Source organism: Giraffa tippelskirchi, chromosome 1 (assembly GCF_054371585.1).
Source record: "Giraffa tippelskirchi isolate mGirTip1 chromosome 1, T2T-mGirTip1v1.2.pri, whole genome shotgun sequence".
Classification (NCBI taxonomy): domain Eukaryota; kingdom Metazoa; phylum Chordata; class Mammalia; order Artiodactyla; family Giraffidae; genus Giraffa; species Giraffa tippelskirchi.
Genome location: NC_137275.1, coordinates 147,949,340 through 147,966,601, shown reverse-complemented (window position 1 = coordinate 147,966,601; position 17,262 = coordinate 147,949,340). Strand labels below are relative to the sequence as shown.

General features: G+C 44.5%; 1 protein-coding gene across 4 annotated transcripts in view; it reads left to right on the top strand.

Moving 5' to 3' along the window:
* LOC145510005 (uncharacterized) overlaps positions 1 to 17,262 on the top strand; it is a 287,812-nt gene that overhangs the window by 191,997 nt on the left and 78,553 nt on the right. For all 4 annotated transcript variants that reach the window (XR_014056613.1, XR_014056608.1, XM_081499944.1 and 1 more), the window contains one exon: positions 8,827 to 8,894. The gene's annotated coding sequence lies outside the window, so the exon portion shown is untranslated. The remainder of the gene's footprint in view (positions 1 to 8,826; positions 8,895 to 17,262) is intronic.

Genomic DNA, 17,262 nt, shown 5'->3' with positions numbered 1-17,262 from the left:
TACAAATGCACATGAAAAGCAGACTCTGAGCCATGGTTGGACTGCCTGAAAGATAAACACCTTGTAGAGACCAGGAAAAGAAAGGTCAAAAAACAATCAGAAGCCACAGACACTGTAAGGTTTACTTTCATCTTCTTGCCCCTCTGAGCATCTCATTTTACCAGCCTGGGCAAACATGCATTTGTCATCCAACTGGCCTTCCAGCTGATGTTCCCTCAAGCTGGGACTAGTTTGAGTATGTAGTAGCATCACTGGTAACCAGGGTGGCAGCTGTGATGCCCTCACAACACAGCTGAGGAAACAAGGCAGGTGACTGTGCAAGATCCTCCCCACCAGCTCCTTCCCAATGAAAACTCAGAGAAAATGTCCAAATACAACTACACTCCAGCAAGAAAAACCTACTTCAGGGAGTATGAGCTATCCAAGCAGGAAGGCTGGAATAATTGTTTGCTGCAGCTAGTGATAGGTTTGTTTTTTTTTTTCCCTTGTTTCTTTTAAGTTGGCTGGAAAAAAAACCCAAATGGGTACTAGCTGTTCCATATTAAAGAAGGAATGGGCGCTAGTCAGTCGCCCCATTTCAAGACGCCCACGCGCTTAAAATAGTTTCCTAGAAAGGCAGATATAATTTAACTGGGTGTAGCTTAGCACACTGGCAGGGCATTTTTACAACACCTTCCAAATCCTTGATGGCTGATCCCGTGGTATGACAGCAGCACACCACATTCATTGCACCAGACAAGGATTAGGGGAGTAAAATTAGTCATGTATGTAAATTGTAATCACGTTGGACGATTGTATGTGCTCATTTAGGCATTTTAACAGTGTGTGATGCTATCCTCTCCGCAGGACTAATAAGCATTAGCCATAATGAGGTCAGTCAGTCAGCCAGGCATTCTCAGGGGATTTAATTGGGACATGGGTCTCTGCTGAAGTGAAAATTAATAACTTTTGTCAATGTTCTGGTGAAATGTTCTGTCTTATTAAACTATGAGGGTCAATTAGAAAGCATTATGTAATAAAGTCCCCAGCAGCAGAACTCAAATTGAGTTATACCACAGTCATTATTCCAGGGCGAATGCATTTGAAAATGGAAAACCAGAGCGCCATATGGAGGATTCGGGTCAGATTTACAAGCATCGCATGTTAAGGCTTCAACAAGAAGGAAACAATTAAACGTAATACCGAAATAAATCAGTGCGCCCGGCGTGCTGTGCAGGGCGGGGCGCCTGGGGCCAGTGCAGCCCCGGAGCCGTGACACTGTGCAATGGCAGCACAGGCGAAAGGCTTGTTTGGACTGTATCAGGCAGCGCCATCCCCGCAGATCTCTCTGAGTGCTTGCTTCAAATCTGGGGCACACCTGGAAGGCTTGGGCCAGCACTCCGCCTCCTATAAATAACTCTTTATTGTCTGGCTATTAAGACGAGAGATTGCTTTTTATTAAAGTGCAAGTTATTGTGGTACAGCAAATTAAAGAATTTTAAAGTACACTAAACAGCCTCCGATAGTCCCCATTCAGTCATGTTTTATGGTACTTAATTAAAAAAAAAAAAATCGTACCTACCTCAGGAATGAGTTCCACAAGGTTCCAGTAGGGTTGATTCGCCTGCCCCCTCAGGACCCTATAGGGGTCAGGGCACCAGATCTGCTTTTCAGGAGTGCCACAACCTCCATCCCTGCGAATGGTGGAGCCAGTCAGCATCCAGAGTGCTTCTGGCTTCGGCCAATCAGTGCTCACAAAATCCTCTGCCTTTGCCGTCTACTCTGGCCTTGCTCTAGGAAATGTGCTAGAAGCCTCTAAGGTACTTGAAATGAACAGTGTATTATCAGGCACAGAATCTAGGCCAAGATTTGGGCTTTGACATAGAACTGTTCAGGCACTTATAACGAAGAGGGATTGGGAAGAATGGATGCTGGGGACACGGCCTCAGGCCTAGATGTGCAGGGGTGCTGGGAGGTGGGGTGCTGGAGCGACCGGACTGTCCTGTCTCTTCTGGAAGCCTGGGGAGGAGGCTTGTCTGCTGCACTCTTCACACAGATATTTAAAGATGCTCTTCCCTAAAACAACTAGGGAATAGAAGAGAGGGAGGGGAGGAGAGGCAGGTGGATGGAGGAGAGGGAAAGAGATACACAGAGTATCCTTACTCTCCCGTTGCTAAAGGACTGCAACTTATCTGTCCTGCCCACTCGTTTCTGAACTTTCTCTTCCCTAGTGAAGTGATCTGGGGTCTGATTATTTCTCCTTTCCCATAATCACGTATGTTGATTGTGTTTCTCATTAAACGCCAATTGTAACAGTGCCCCTTTCTTGATTCTAGACCACAGTGGAAGCCAGTTCATTCCTCTCACCCTCATCTCCATGGCCACAGCTACAGTCTGAGTCCCTGTCACCTCCCACCAGGGCCCCTTTTCCAACACTGCCCCCTCCCACCCATTTTTTTCACACCACCCACGGTAATGTTTAAAAAGACACACACACACAGATACGGTCAGCTGTTTTCAAAAAAAAAAAAAAACTCTAACACTTTTCGTTTGCAAATAGGATAAATTCCAAAACCCTTGCTGCAGCCCACAGAATCCCGCCCGGATGTGTCCAGGGCTCACCGGAAGCCGTGCTTCCTCTCACACCGCTCCTGTGGCTTCTAGAATGTGTGATGTTGTTGCCCTACTTGGAGTTTTTGCCCGCATGTAGTTTTCTTAGTCTGGAATTTTCTTCCTCCTGATTGTGGATCACTAGTTCCTCTTAAGCTTAAATAGCACCATCTGGGGAGAGGGCAATGGCAACCCACTCCAGTATTCTTGCCTGGAGAATCCCAGGGATGGAGGAGCCTGGTGGGCTGCCATCTATGGGGTCGCACAGAGTTGGACACGACTGAAGCGACTTAGCAGCAGCATTTCTGAGGATGGAGAAATCATACGCACAGGAAAGTTTTGGAAGAGTTGGGACCGGTACCTGATTTACCTCAAAATATTTCTTTATTTCTTTCTTTTGCCACATCACCCAGTCCTATCTATTAAACACATCTTGTCTTTATCCCTGTTTAAATAAACACCACCATAAATCCTATGGTGAAAGCATGTTTAAAACCATTTTAAAAAGTAAAGCTGCTCCGTCAATAAGAGAACAGATTATTTGATTCTAGTATATTCACATAAGGGAATGAAAATGAATGAGCCAAAGCTATGGGCCTAAAAATGGTTGAATCACAAACACATAATGTTGAATAAGAACAGCTAGTTACAAAACAGTATATAATTGTGATAGCACTTATATAGAGTTTAAAACATAAACAAAACTAAATAGCAAGTGATTAGTGGATATATGGTCAAACTCTAATAAAAAATAGGAATAAGGAATGTTTTTTTGAAAAATAATAAAAGCAACATTCAGATGATTACTTGCCAAGTGTAGAGAGAGGTGGCAAGGAAGAGCATGGAGATGGGATGGGTGGTGATACATTAGTTGGGTAGCAGTTTCACGATTACCCATTTATTTTTTATGCTTAATAATTTGTAAACTTATATATATATAAAGGACTTACCAGGTGGTTCAGCAGGGAATAGAATCAGGAGACACAAGAGATGCACTTTCAATCTCTGGGTCAGGAAGAGCCCCTGGAAGAGAAAATGGCAACCCACTCCAGTATTCTTGCCTGAGAAATCCAATAGACAGAGGAGCCAGATGGCCTACAATCCAAAGGGTTGCAACGGGTTCAACACAACTGAGCAACTAAGTACACGTATGAAAAATTGATTAATTTTTAAGAATTAAAATTGACATGATTTCAGCTTTGCCTGACTATACCCAATCTCAGAAAGGAGTTCTTTCTCCTTCTTCAGGCGTGCCTCAGAGAGCTTCCTCCAGCCTCACAAACCTGGCAAACTGGAGTTCTTGAGGCCTGTTCCTGAGCCAGGTCAATATTGTACAAAAACATGCAATAATCCTTCAGACTGTGTGGAAGATGACTTTGGAGTTAACTACCCAGTGGGGTAGAGCCCTTGAGCAGAGTAACCTCTTTATTTGTCTTTCCACAATAACTGACTCTTCTTTACTGTCCTCAGGGGTTTTGCTCATTTTCTATCCTGTGATTACAATGCAAACACCCCAGGAGTATCCACATCAAAATCAACACCTTAATGATCTGATGCTGAGCAAGTGGTATGTTGAAGTGAGGCATGGCAGTGGTAAAGGAGGTCAGAGAGCCTCAAAGGCAAGTCAGGCCACTGTCCTCTTGTCCAGGTGGCCTTACCTGTTTTTTTGCACAACCTCATTAATTGAAGGAGAAGGGGGTGACAGAGGATGAGATGGTTGGACGGCATCATTGACTCAACGGACATGAGTCTGAGCAAACTCCAGGAGATGGTGAAAGATCAGGAAGCCCGGCATGCTGCAGTTTATGGGGCCGCAGAGAGTTGGACATGACTGAGCGACTGAACAACAACAATTGATTTCACATTCTTCGTCTCTGATTTGAGCCCTGGACTTGGTACCGGCACACAGTACCCCAAGACGGCCAGCAGGTGTGCCCCTGGTGGTGTTGCCACAGGCTGAAATTAGCCTCCTTGAGCAATTCCTTTTTCTAGTGTTAGTGGAGGGAGTTCCCACCATAAGGGTTTCTGGTTCATTTGTGTTACTGGGTCTCTCAGGGCCACACTTCTGTTTTGAGAGAGAATTTTGGCATCGGGCTCCTTCTGACATGTCAGGCTGAAAAGTGATTTTGAGCCAAAAGTTCTGTTGCTTCATTTCGGTTATTTATGAGAAGCTGGTATTTTCTGCTAACAAAGACAATGGGAAATTTCAAAACCTAAAAATTATCAAGCTGTTGGGATAATGGTGGGAAAATAGAAATTGCAAAGTATTTCTCAACAGTTGGAGTAACTTGCCTTCCATATTTTTTCCCAAGATAATTAGGAAGATAAATGCCACTTGCCTTTTGGAATCTTTTTGCTGATAAGTATGAAACTATTCCAGGGAGATTCTGGATGCTGGGTCCCCATGACCACACACTCCTATAGGAAAATGCAATCTGCCTGCACTTTCATCTGTTGGTTAGTGAACGAATGGAAGAATAAATGAATGAGAAAACCACTCAGCTACACACACACATATTGCCACACATACTCATGTATTACTATCTTAGTTTGAGGCTAGATTGTTTCTTTATCTTAAAGAATGTGGGGTTTTTCTCTGATTATAAAACTAACGTGTCATTATAAAATGCTTGGAAAATACAGTAAAGTATAAAGAAAAAAATAAAGGCATCCATAATCCAGCCTCACAGAAAGATCTTATTAACACCGAGGTTTATATCACATGATTATTTTTTTGAGCATGTAAATGTTGCATGGCTGAGATGTTACTGTGCGTACTGTTATTATCTGTGTTAGAATTCTAAGATAATTCCCCAATGCCTGACACCCTTAATTTATCTCCTCCTCCTGGAGCATGGGCAGAAGTGACCTGCAAATGGGAAATAGATATCACTCCCATGACTGGGTTATGTTACAATGGGCTTTAAGAAAAGGAGATTATCCCAGGTGGGTCTGACCCAATCAGGTGAACCTTAAAAGAGACTGGACTTTTCCTGGACACAGAGCTATAAAGCATGAGAGGGATTTAAAGTGAAGGAGATTCTCTCTTGGTAGCCTTGAAGATACAGAGGGCCACAGGGCAAGTAATTCTGGAAGATTTCAGAAGTTAAGAGCAGTCCTCACTGACATCCAGTAAAGAGACAGGGACCTTGGTCCTATAACCACAAGGAACTGTATTCTCAAACTAGTTGAATGAGTTTAAAAGAAGACCCCAGCTCCAGATGAGGACTTGGCCAGGCCAACACATTCATTTTGGTCATGAGACCCCGAATCTACAGAACCACAAAATAATAAGTGCCTATATTTGTAGTAATTTGCCATGTTGCCATAGAAAAATGACCAAATATCCTTTTTCATTCACATTACAACTTAAACCTTTTTTCCTATTATTGTTAACTAAAATTTTCATATTTTCATCTAAAATGTGTACAGATCATTTGTTGTTCAGTCACTCAGTCCTGTCTGACTCTTCATGACCCCATGGACTGCACCATGCCAGGCTTCCCTGTCCTTCACCAACTCTCAGAGTTTGCTCAAACTCAAGTCCATTGTGTTAGTGATGCCATCCAACTATCTCATCCCCTGTCAACCCTTCTCCTCCCGCCTTCAATCTTCCCCAGCATCAGGATCTCTTCAAATGAGTCAGTTCTTCACATCAGGTGGCCAAGTACTGGAGTTTCAGCTTCAGCATCAGTCCTTCCAGTGAATATTCAGGATTGATTTCCTTTAGGATTGACTGGTTTGATCTCCTTGCAGTCCAAGGGATTCTCAAGAGTCTTCTCCAATACCACAGTTCAAAGGCATCAATTCTTCAGCCCTCAGACATTTTTATTGTTCAGCTCTCACATCTGTACATGATTGCTGGAAAAACCATAGCTTTGATTATATGGACCTTTTTCACCACAGTAATGTCTCTGCTTTTTAATATGCTGTCTAGGTTTGTCATAGCTTTTCTTCCAAGGAGCAAATGTCTTTTAATTTCATGGCTTCAGTCACTGTTCACAGTGATTTTGTAGCCCAAGAAAATAAAATCTGTCACTGTTTCCATTGTTTCCCCATCTATTTGCTGTGAAGGGATGGGACCAAATGCCATCATGTTAGTTTTTTGAATGTTGAGTCTAAGCCAGCTTTTTCACTCCTCCTCTCTCACATTCATCAAGAGACTTGTTAATTCCTCTTCCCTTTCTTCCATAAGGGTGGTATCATCTGCATATCTGAGGTTATTGATATTTCTCCCCACAGTCTTGATTCCAGCTTGTGCTTCATCCAACCCAGCATTTAGCATGATGTACTCTGTATATAAGTTAAATAAGCAGGGTGACAATATAGAGCTTTGATGTACTCCTTTCCCAATTTGGAACCAGTCCATTGTTCCATGTCTGATTCTAACTGTTGTTTCTTGAACCGCATACAGGTTTCTCAGGAGGCAGGTAAGGTGGTCTGGTAGTTGCATCTCTTGATGAATTTTCCACAGTTCATTGTGATCTACATATCAAAGGCTTTAAGGTAGTCAATGAAGCAGAAGTAGATGTTTCTCTGGAATTCTCTTGCTTCTTCTATGATCCAACAGATGTTGGCCATTTGATCTCTGGTTATTCTGCCTTTTCTAAATCCAGCATGTGCATCTGGAAGTTCTTGGTTTATATACTGTTGACGCCTAGCTTGGAGAATTTTGAGCATTGCTTTGCTAGCATGTGAAATGAGTGCAATTGTGCGGTAGTTTGAACATTCTTTGGTATTGCCCTTCTTTGGGATTGGAATGAAAACTGACCTTTTGCAGTCCGGTGGCCACTGCTGAGTTTTCCAAATTTGCTAGCATATTGAGTGCAGCACTTTCACAGCATCATCTTTTAGGATCTGAAATAGCTCAGCTGGAACTCCATCACCTCTGGAGCTTTGTTCATAGTGATGCTCCCTAAGGCCCACTTGACTTCACACTCCAGGATGTCTGGCTCTAGGTGAGTGATCACACCAACATGGTTATCTGGGTCATTAAGATCTTTTTTGTATAGCTCTTCTTTGTATTCTTCTTAATATCTTCTGCTTCTGTCAGGTACATACCATTTCTGTCCTTTATTGTACCCATCTTTGCATGAAATGTTCCCTTGGTATCTCAAATTTTCTTGTAGAGATCTCTAGTCTTTCCCATTCTATTGTTTTCTTCTATTTCTTTACATTGTTCACTTTAAAAGGTTTTCTTATCTCTCCTTGCTATTCTTTGGAACTCTGCATTCAGATAGGTATATCTTTCTTTTTCTCCTTTGCTTTTTGCTTCTCTTTTTTACTCTGCTATTTGTAAGGCCTCCTCAGACAACCATTTTGCCTTTTTGAGTTTCTTTTTCTTGGGGATGGTTTTGATCACTGCCTCCTGTACAGTGTTACAAACCTCTGTCCATAGTTCTTCAGGCACTCTATCAGATCTAATCCCTTGAATCTATTTATTACTTCCACTGGATAATCATAAGGGGTTTGATTTAGGTCATATCTGAATGGCCTCCTGATTTCCCTTCCTTTCTTCATTTTAAGGCTGAATTTTGCAATAAGGAGTTCATGATCTGAGCCACAGTCAGCCACTGGTCTTTTCTTTGCTGACTATATAGAGCTTCTCCATCTTTGGCTGCAAAGAATATAATCATAATTGATATTAACCAGTCTGTATTATTGGGCATTTATGTGTTGCCATTATCATGCCATTATATGTCTGTACAGTCAAAGTATGGTTTTTCTGGTAGTCATGTATGGATGTGAGAGTGGACCATAAAGAAGGCTGAGCACCAAAGAATTGATGCTTTCAAACTGTGGGGCTGGAGAGGACTCTTGAGAGTCCCTCGGACAGCAAGGAGATCAAACCAGTCAAAGGAAATTAACCCTGAAAATTTATTGAAAAGACTGATGCTTAAGCTCCAGTCCTTTGGCTACCTGATGCAGAGAGCCAGCTCATTGGAAAAGACCCTGATACTGGGAAAGATTGAGAGCAGGAGGAGAAGGGGGCAACAGAAAATGAGATGGTTGTATGGCATCACCAACTCAATGGACATGAGTTTGAGCAAACTCTGGGAAATAGAAAAGAACAGGGAAGCCTGGCATGCTGCAGTCCATTGGGTCACAAAGAGTTGGACATGACTGAGCGGCTGAATAACAACAATTATAGGTGTTAGAGATGTATTGCTTAAAAATTAAGTGTTGTCTTCTTATTTTGTAACTGTGCTTTTTATTTTATTTTTTGTCACATGAAAGAAAAACGAAACATCTGCTAAGCTTCATTGCCTCTGAGAGAAAAAGACAGAGAAACAAACAAGGACATGGTATGTCTAAAGTTTTCTCTTTGCTTCTGAATGGAAGGTAAAGACTGTGTGTTTCAAAGATGGAAGTCCTGAACACCTGCAGGCTATGTTGTTCAAGGGGGGGGGGATGAAGGCTGGGAGCTACAGAGGTTAAAGACTGGCTTCTCCCTAGTTAGTGGTTCGCCAGGGCTGAAGAGAAATATGGGTTGGACCCCTTATGGAGCTCTGATCCCATCTGAGCCTGGTGCTCTGGGTCACCTCAGAGTGGGTCTGCTGCATGACTGACTATGGGACTGATGAGGCTCTGCCAAGGTCCTCAAACCCAGTTTGAGGTGGGCAAATTAAGAACTCGTCTCATTACACTTGGTTAATACTCGTTTCAACCAAATTTAATTTCACTTTGAAAAATAAATATGACATTTCATAGTTAAGAGATATGGGGCATTGCTACCTGTTACATAAATGGTACTGTGATAAATAGTCCTACCTAAATGTGTCTCTCTATTTATTACTATTTGTTTGAACAGATTTCTAGAGATAGGTTAAAGGATATAAGTATTTTGTCATCCTTTTTATAAATTGATGCTTTTGAACTGTGGTGTTGGAGAAGACTCTTGAGAGTCCCTTGGACTGCAAGGAGATCCAACCAGTCAATCCTAAAGGAAATCAGTCCTGAATATTCATTGGAAGGACCGGTGCTGAAGCTGAAACTCCGATACTTTGGCCACCTGATGCGAAGAACTGACTCATTTGAAAAGGCCCTAATGCTGGGAAAGAATGAAGGGGGGAGGAGAAGGGGACGACAGAGGATGAGATCGTTGGATGGCATCACCAACTCGATGGACATGAGTTTGAGTAAGCTCCAGGAGTTGGTGATAGGGAAGCCTGGCGTGCTGCCGTCCATGGGGTCACAAAGAGTTAGACACAAATGAGCAACTGAACGGAACTGAACTGAATTTATATAAATTATAATTTATAATTATAAATTAGGTTTTTAGATTTCTTAAGCTAAAATATATAGAAGACGGTAGATGCATAATAAATTCTCCCTTCGGCCTCTTCCCACAACCACCCCAGTGTACCAACCACAGAAGATTCAAGCCCAGTTGAACAAGCGTAGGCACTGTATATTTCCTCCTGGGGAAACTACTAGCATACAGCCTAGGCTGTGTAATAACTGGCACAGACATGGCCTTCTACACACCCACCTATGCCAGTAACTGGCTGTGTGACCTGGTGTATGCATTTCTTGGGGCTGCCATGACAAACTACCACAGCTGGATGGCATGAACAACATAAGTTTATCATCTCACAGTTCTGGAAGCTGGAATTCCAAGACCAGGGGCCGGTAGGATTGGTTCTTTCTGGAACTGTAAGAGAAGAATCTGCCCAACCCTCTTTCCCAGCTTCTGGTGGCTTACTGGCAGTCATGGCTATCTTCTCCCCATGTCTTCATATGGTCTCCTCTCCACTCCAAACTCCCCATTTTAAAAAATAATTTTATTTATTTATTTTTGGCTCTGCTGGGTCTTTGTTGCTATGCAGGCTTTTCTCTAGTTGTGGCAATCAGGGGCTACTCTCTAGCTGTGGCACATGGGCTTCTCATTGCAGTGGCTTCTCTTGTTGGGCAGCATGGGCTCTAGGGTGCATGGGCTTCATTATGCAGTGTATGGGCTCTAGAGCACAGACTCAGTAGTCGTGGCACACCGGCTTATGTGGGATCTTCCCAGACCAGGGATTGAACCCGTGACTCCTGCATTGGCAGGCAGATTCTTTACCACTGAGTCACCAGGAAAGCCCCCCCATTCACCTTTGAATAAGGATACCAGTCTTATTGACCTCATCTGAACTTGAGCATCTGCAGAGACTCTATTGCCATACAAGGTCACATTCACAGATCCTGGGGGTTAGGACTTTAGGGGGACACAGTTCAATTCATGACACTTTGGAGAGCCACATACGCTCTCTGAGGCTCTGTTTCTGATCAACAAAACAGGAATGCTACTACCCTCCCTATAGTAAGGATTCAATTTACCTGATAAATGGGAAGAGAGGTAAGTGACAGAGCACTTACTCAGTGCCTGGCACACAGCACTTACTTAATAATATTGACTAAGTTACCAAGTAAAACTGTTGCTCTTACTGTTGCAATGCACTCACATGGATACAGAAACCCATCTCTAATTATTGAGTGGAGATGTGTGTTTATGTGACCGCTCCAGCACCCCTACAGAGGAGAAGCCATCTTACTTTTCAAGTATCTGGTGCGTTTTCCTGGTCCAGTCTTCACAGGCTGGTTGTTAGCCAGACACAAACCTCGCCTCTGCCACAAAGCCCACTTCGGAGATTGGCGCCTGCCTTCTGCTGCTAGTTTGTTTTTTGAAAAGTGCCAACGCCCCTGTTCATCCACAGTGCCAGGACTCTGTGCAAAGCTGCCCACACAAGCAAGGCTTCCCTGAACTCCAGGGTTTCAAAAGGTGGACCTGGCACCAACCAAATCTGTGAGAGAGGCCTTTGTGATATACACACATGTGCATGCACACACACACACACACACACACACACACACACACACAAGCCAAAGTAAAGACCCCAATCAGTACTTAAAGCAACTTTTAAAAGGAATAGAAATTGCTCAATCTCTTTGATGATATTCAAAGAGTCTTTTTTAATATATGAGAAAGCCCATTCTAAATTCTGAACACATCTGGTGTCCCCAGCTCTTTCTTCCCCCACTCTAAACCCTTTTAAGTCCATAATGTAGAAGGTCTGAAGACACACAAGGATCTCACTGCAGCATAATTGGGCATCCTGAGCCCTCTGGGTTGGTTTTGGTGCCCCACCTCAGCCCAGAGAAACTTTTTCACCTAGTAGGAGGGGAAAGGTTTGGGGAAGGGGCATTGGGGGGGGGCGTGGACAATGGCCTGCCTTTGATGGGAGAGCTAAGCCGCCTGCAGGAAAATGTTTGCTATTCATTTCGCCCTGACACTCCGAGAGAGGAGCACAATTTCTTTTGTGATTGGAGGTAATGTAATCTACAGGAAAATCAATGTGGGCTGACAGGAGAATCGCCCAGCTGATCCGCAGACCAGAGACACTGAATCACAGCAGGCTGCAGGCAGCCGCTTGGCTCTGCACTACTGTTGCCTCTGGGAGAACGAGGTTTTGGAAAAGCTCACACCCTGGGGTTCTCCTGACTCTGCTAGGCTGTCAGCCGGGCTGGCTGGGCTGCTAGAAGTTGAGTGACAAAGCAGTCAGTTGGGGGACAGTGTTAGGGGCATGGAGGGCCACAGCATGAGGCCTGGAGGGTTTCTGTGAGGAGGGAGACAGAGATGCTCATATTACAAAGAGATGGGAGAGACAGACCCACAAACAGATACATGTACACACACACTCAGTTTTAAATGATCTTCGTGAGCCTGTATTACTTCATTGCTTTTTAAATTAAAAAATTCAGACTCTCTACCTCCACCCCCAAACATGCATTACTCTAGTAATCAGAGAATAAAATGTAAAACTAAATCAGAGAAACTTAACGACTATAGCTCTTGCCACCCTCAGAACATCTGCACATCTGCTGGACCCCTCTGCTGGCCTGGTGCAGCTGACCTCAGCACCCATAGCCACCAAAGCGGCAGCAGCAAGGTTAGCAGGTGTCACCCCAATATGGCTGCGAATCACGTCCTTCAATCTGGAGACATAGTCAGGATCCTAGGCGAATGCTGTCCCCACCCCGAATGTCCCTTTTACTTGCATCAAGGCCACGGACAGCCTCCTGGTACCTGGGTGTTTGATTTGAGGCATTACCAACACTTCCCCTTTGGGGGTGAGGGGACTTGAGATCTGTGTAGTTAAAACACGTAGTCTATTGCAAGAAGCATATGGAAAACGGCATTTGAGAAAGTAATGGGTTAAGAACCAGAACCCAGAGATTGAGTCCTGGTGGTGCCCATTGTTACCCAAAATCGATTCCCAGACCCAGGAGGCCGGGTGGCCCAGAGGAACTGGCAAGCCTCTCAGGCCTCTTGTGACCCCTCCCTCTCGGCTTAGCAAAACCATGTCTCCCACAGACACTGGCTCCTCCACATCTCTTTTGTCTCCTGCCTCCCAAACCCCCTGGCAGAGGCTTTCTACTTCACCTACTACGTTCCTAGCAGAAGCGTTTAAGGCCGTAGAGGTGTCGACCTCAAGCCTGCTCTATTCCAAGATCCGAGGGCAAGTCTTGGTCTGAACTGGCGCCCATTCCTTCCTTTCCCCCCTGCACAGTCCCTGCTCTGCAAGGAGCTGACAAGGGCTCTGGACAGCGGGACAGCGGGATCCAATAAATCTGAGGCCTGTCTAGGTGCTTCATTTATCAAGAGGCCTAATTTACCCAGGCCCTTTAGACTAATTGCAGATTTGCAAAAACTGCTGAGAGTGTAGAACCGAGTATTGTGAGTGTCCCTTGCCATATTTCTGCTAATGTGTTTCATCTGGAGTGCATAAAGAGGCAGGGATGCTGATTTTAGACACAGCACTTTGGGGCTAATCCAGCTAAATGATTAGCCCTAAAATTCTGCAGTGATGTCATTTTCCCTACAGTGCTCTGCCAGTCGGCTTGTTTGCTTTATAGTGAGAAATATGTACTCGCAGCCCCTGCTAGCTGTCTCGGCTTCAAGGAAATCCGCCCTCCGTGGTTTATTTGGGGCAGCGACGCAGCCCACTCGTCAATCTCTGGGTCTCTTCCCAGGTTGACAAGGATTGCCAGCAGACAGCAATAATGGCAAAATGTAACTTCTTCAGGGGACTCTTGGATATACTGCAGTCTCCTCCATCACCCTAGGCATGCCTGTGGACAGGTTCTGCCAACCAGGGACGCCACCCAGATTCTGAGCTCCAGGACAGGTGGGTGTGGATAAGAGGTGGGGTCTCAGCTCTGCGCCCAGCTGTGTTGGCACCTGCCAGTTCCACGACCTCTCTGAGCCTCAGTTTCCTCCTCTGGGAAACAGACATGAACACCTACTGAGAAGCTCAAAAGAGATAATATGTATGCAAGAGTTACCCAAGGGGGCAGCCCTCATGGCAAGGATGAACAGGGAGCTTTGGAGTCAGATGGTTGAAGTTCGAGCTCAGTCACTTCTGAGCCCTAAGATCCTGATTACTCATCTGCAGTGAGCTCTAGGCTCCTCCTACTTCAGACGCACGACTATGAAAGTAGCCTTGCGGGATGATTGAACTCAGCATCCACTCACCCCAGCTCCAGGTCTGTGTTCTACACATGATAGATGCTCAGAAAACAGTGCTCTGATTTGGGTTTATGCATGACCCCAATGTTGGGCCCATGTATCTATTTCAGAAGTAGTTAATGGTTGTTTCACAGCCTAGCAAGTTATTTTCCCAGTAAGTTCAAACAAGTCTGCATTTGGCATAACCTCAGAGTTGAAAAATAAAATTTCTAAAGTTGGTTAGAGTTTCTGGAATTCCTTGCTATGTTTTGGAGGAGGGGTAGCAATATCCAAATTGCTGAAGTCTTTGCAAATTCCAAAGTGCATATCCTCCTTAGTATTTATAACAAACATGTATAGAGTGCTTAGTACATGCCAGACACTGTAATAGAAGCATTTTATATACGAATGAATGCCCGTTTCCATCTTAACCATACCTCTTCAAGGCAAGTGCTATTTTTATGTCCATATTAGTGATGAGAAAATAATCTTTGTAAGATTAAAGACTTAAACCAAAATTGCTCTCTCTGTTAAGGAACAGAGAAGAAACTCAAGCCTTTGGGTCCAACTCCCCTCACACAGGGAAAAAGTCACAGGAAGGGAAACCTGCAAACACAGGCTCCAACCCAGCAGTGGTCTACGGAGTGCCAGTTACTAAGCTGGGTGCTGTCCACATAGCATCTCTAATCTTCCCAACAATGCTGCAGAGTGGGAAGTAATATTGATCCAAGTTACAGATGAAGAAAGGAATGCTTGCTCGTTTCCCCAAGCTATTGGGCTTGAAATGGGAGGAGCTGGGAGTAGAATCCAAGGCCAGCTCCCTCTAGAGGCTACTTCTTTGTGCTAATCTGGGAGGAGGATGAGCCCCGCAAATGGGCTCATGAAGCAGACGCCCATGATGGAATTGCTGGGCCCGTAATCTTTAGAAACTGGCTCTGGTTCAGTTGTGAGCATGATCTTCATAACTAGGCCAGAATAAATGAGGCTGTGTCTTTGACACCTTCACAATGCCCCTCGCTTGCCTAAAAACTCTGCAGCGTGATCCTTTGGCCTAGAGAATTGTTAAATAGCAGCCCTGGAGAAGCTGAGGGCAAAGAACTCCTCTGTGTTGTGAGAGGCTGGGTGTAAAGCCATCTTATTAATTGGCCCGCCTGGTGGGAATGTTTGTCCTGATGGATCAAAGCTTGAAGCTGAGACACAGCACCCAAAGCCATGGAGGCAACATTTGTCTTGCATCTCCCATCTCTGATTAAGAAGCTGGGGGCATGGGCCAAATTGCATGATGGATTCCTCACACATCATGCCATAAATTTACCCCCAAGGGCCCAGTGCCGTGGGTCCTGCCTGTGTCAGCATGCTAACACACAGCCTCAGAACCATAACGTAGTGTTCTAGAGGGAGGCTGAAATTAATGAAACCCTGGCTGACATTTTGAGCACGCACACACATATCTCAAGATTATCCCACAAGTATATTTCTTGTAGAGAGAGTAGTTTTTCCATATTAAAAGATGGCATTAACCTTCAATAGTCCATCACTTGCGTTAATCCTTTCCACCTGTAAATATATCAGATAAAAATATCACACTGGCTGTGCCTTTGTCTTACAAATGTGGCTTAGATCTGGACAAGGGGGAGAAGATAGGTTGAATTTTTCACTTGCAAATATCCATCAAAACTAGAATCAGTGGTTGCTGGTAGAAGGAGCATGGGATTTGGGGTCTGCAAAGCCTGGATTCAAATACCAGCTTCATTACTAGCCCAGGGACTTTGGGAAGGTTCCTTGGCCAGTCACCCCCTACATGTGTGGAGTTTATGCCTTGCAAAAAAGGGCTTTGTGTAATTAGTGCATCCAGAGGGTCTGAGTTTTTATAATTCATCTGCCTGAAGGGGGTGATTTCAATACTTACACCGTTGTAAGCGTGACCACAGTCTTTGCTGCCCTGGCTTTTTCAAGGCTCATCAGCCTCCTCCATAAAACCAAGAGCATGCCTTCTTTTCCACGTTCTGAGCTTGAGTGATGCTGTATGTATAAGCCCAGACCCATATTTCTATCATGGAAAGGAGGCCCAGTGCATTCATTGTAGCTAGAACCAGGATTATAAAATGGCAGCCTGTGGGCAAGGGTCATTCCACATATGGGTTTTATTTGGCTCACACATGACTTTAGAAATGTTGAAGCCAAATCCTTTAAAAACCACAATAATCAGGAGCCTAAAAACCTTTCAAAGTCAAGAGTTGTTTGTTTTTATAAAAACTGTACTTCCAGTTGTTGTTCGCTGTTCAGTTGCTAAGTTGTGTCCTACTCTTTGTGACCCCATGGACTGCACCATGCCAGGCTTCCTAGTCCTTCACCATCTTCTGGAGTTTGCCCAGCTCATATCCATTGAGTCAGTGATACCATCCAACCATGTCATTCTCTGTCACTCCCTTCTCTTCCTGCCCTCAATCTTTCCCGGCATCAGGGTCTTTTCCAATGAGTTGGCACTTTGCATCAGGTGGCCAAGGACTGGAGCTTCAGCTTCAGCATCAGTCCTTCCAATGAATATTGAGGGTTGATTTCCTTTAGGATTGACGGGTTTGATCTTCTTGCTGTCCACAATTTGAAAGCATCGGTTCTTCCTTGCTCAGACTTCTTTATGGTCCAACTCTCACATCCGTACATGACTACTGGAAAAACCATAGCTTTGACTAGACTGACCTTTGTCAGCAAAGTGATGTCTCTGCTTTTTCATATTCTCTCTAGGTTTGTCATAGCTTTTCTTCCAAGGTGCAAAGATCTTTTAATTTCGTGGTTGCAGTCACTGTCCGCAGTGAATTTGGAGCCCAAGAATATAAAATCACTACTACCAGTCCCTCTTGACAATTGGAATGTCTGGGCACATGAATGGCACCCTGCAATAGTGATAATCACCAGGATCTGTGAAAGGGTGCTTCTTGCAAAGAGGCAAGCTCATTGCAGGTCTCCCGGCCCCCGCTCTCAGCCTGCACGGGCACCATGAGGGCCACCTCCCTCAGGCGTATTCACCACCAGTTCCTGTTCCCACTGCCATTCAGACGTCCAGGCTCCTGCTCCCTGAAGTGTGATCTCCTGGCCAGCACCTGAGAGTATGTGCAAGATGAGGATGCTCAGGCCCCAGCACAGACTTCCTGGATCAGGATCTACAGTTTAACAAAGTTCCCTGA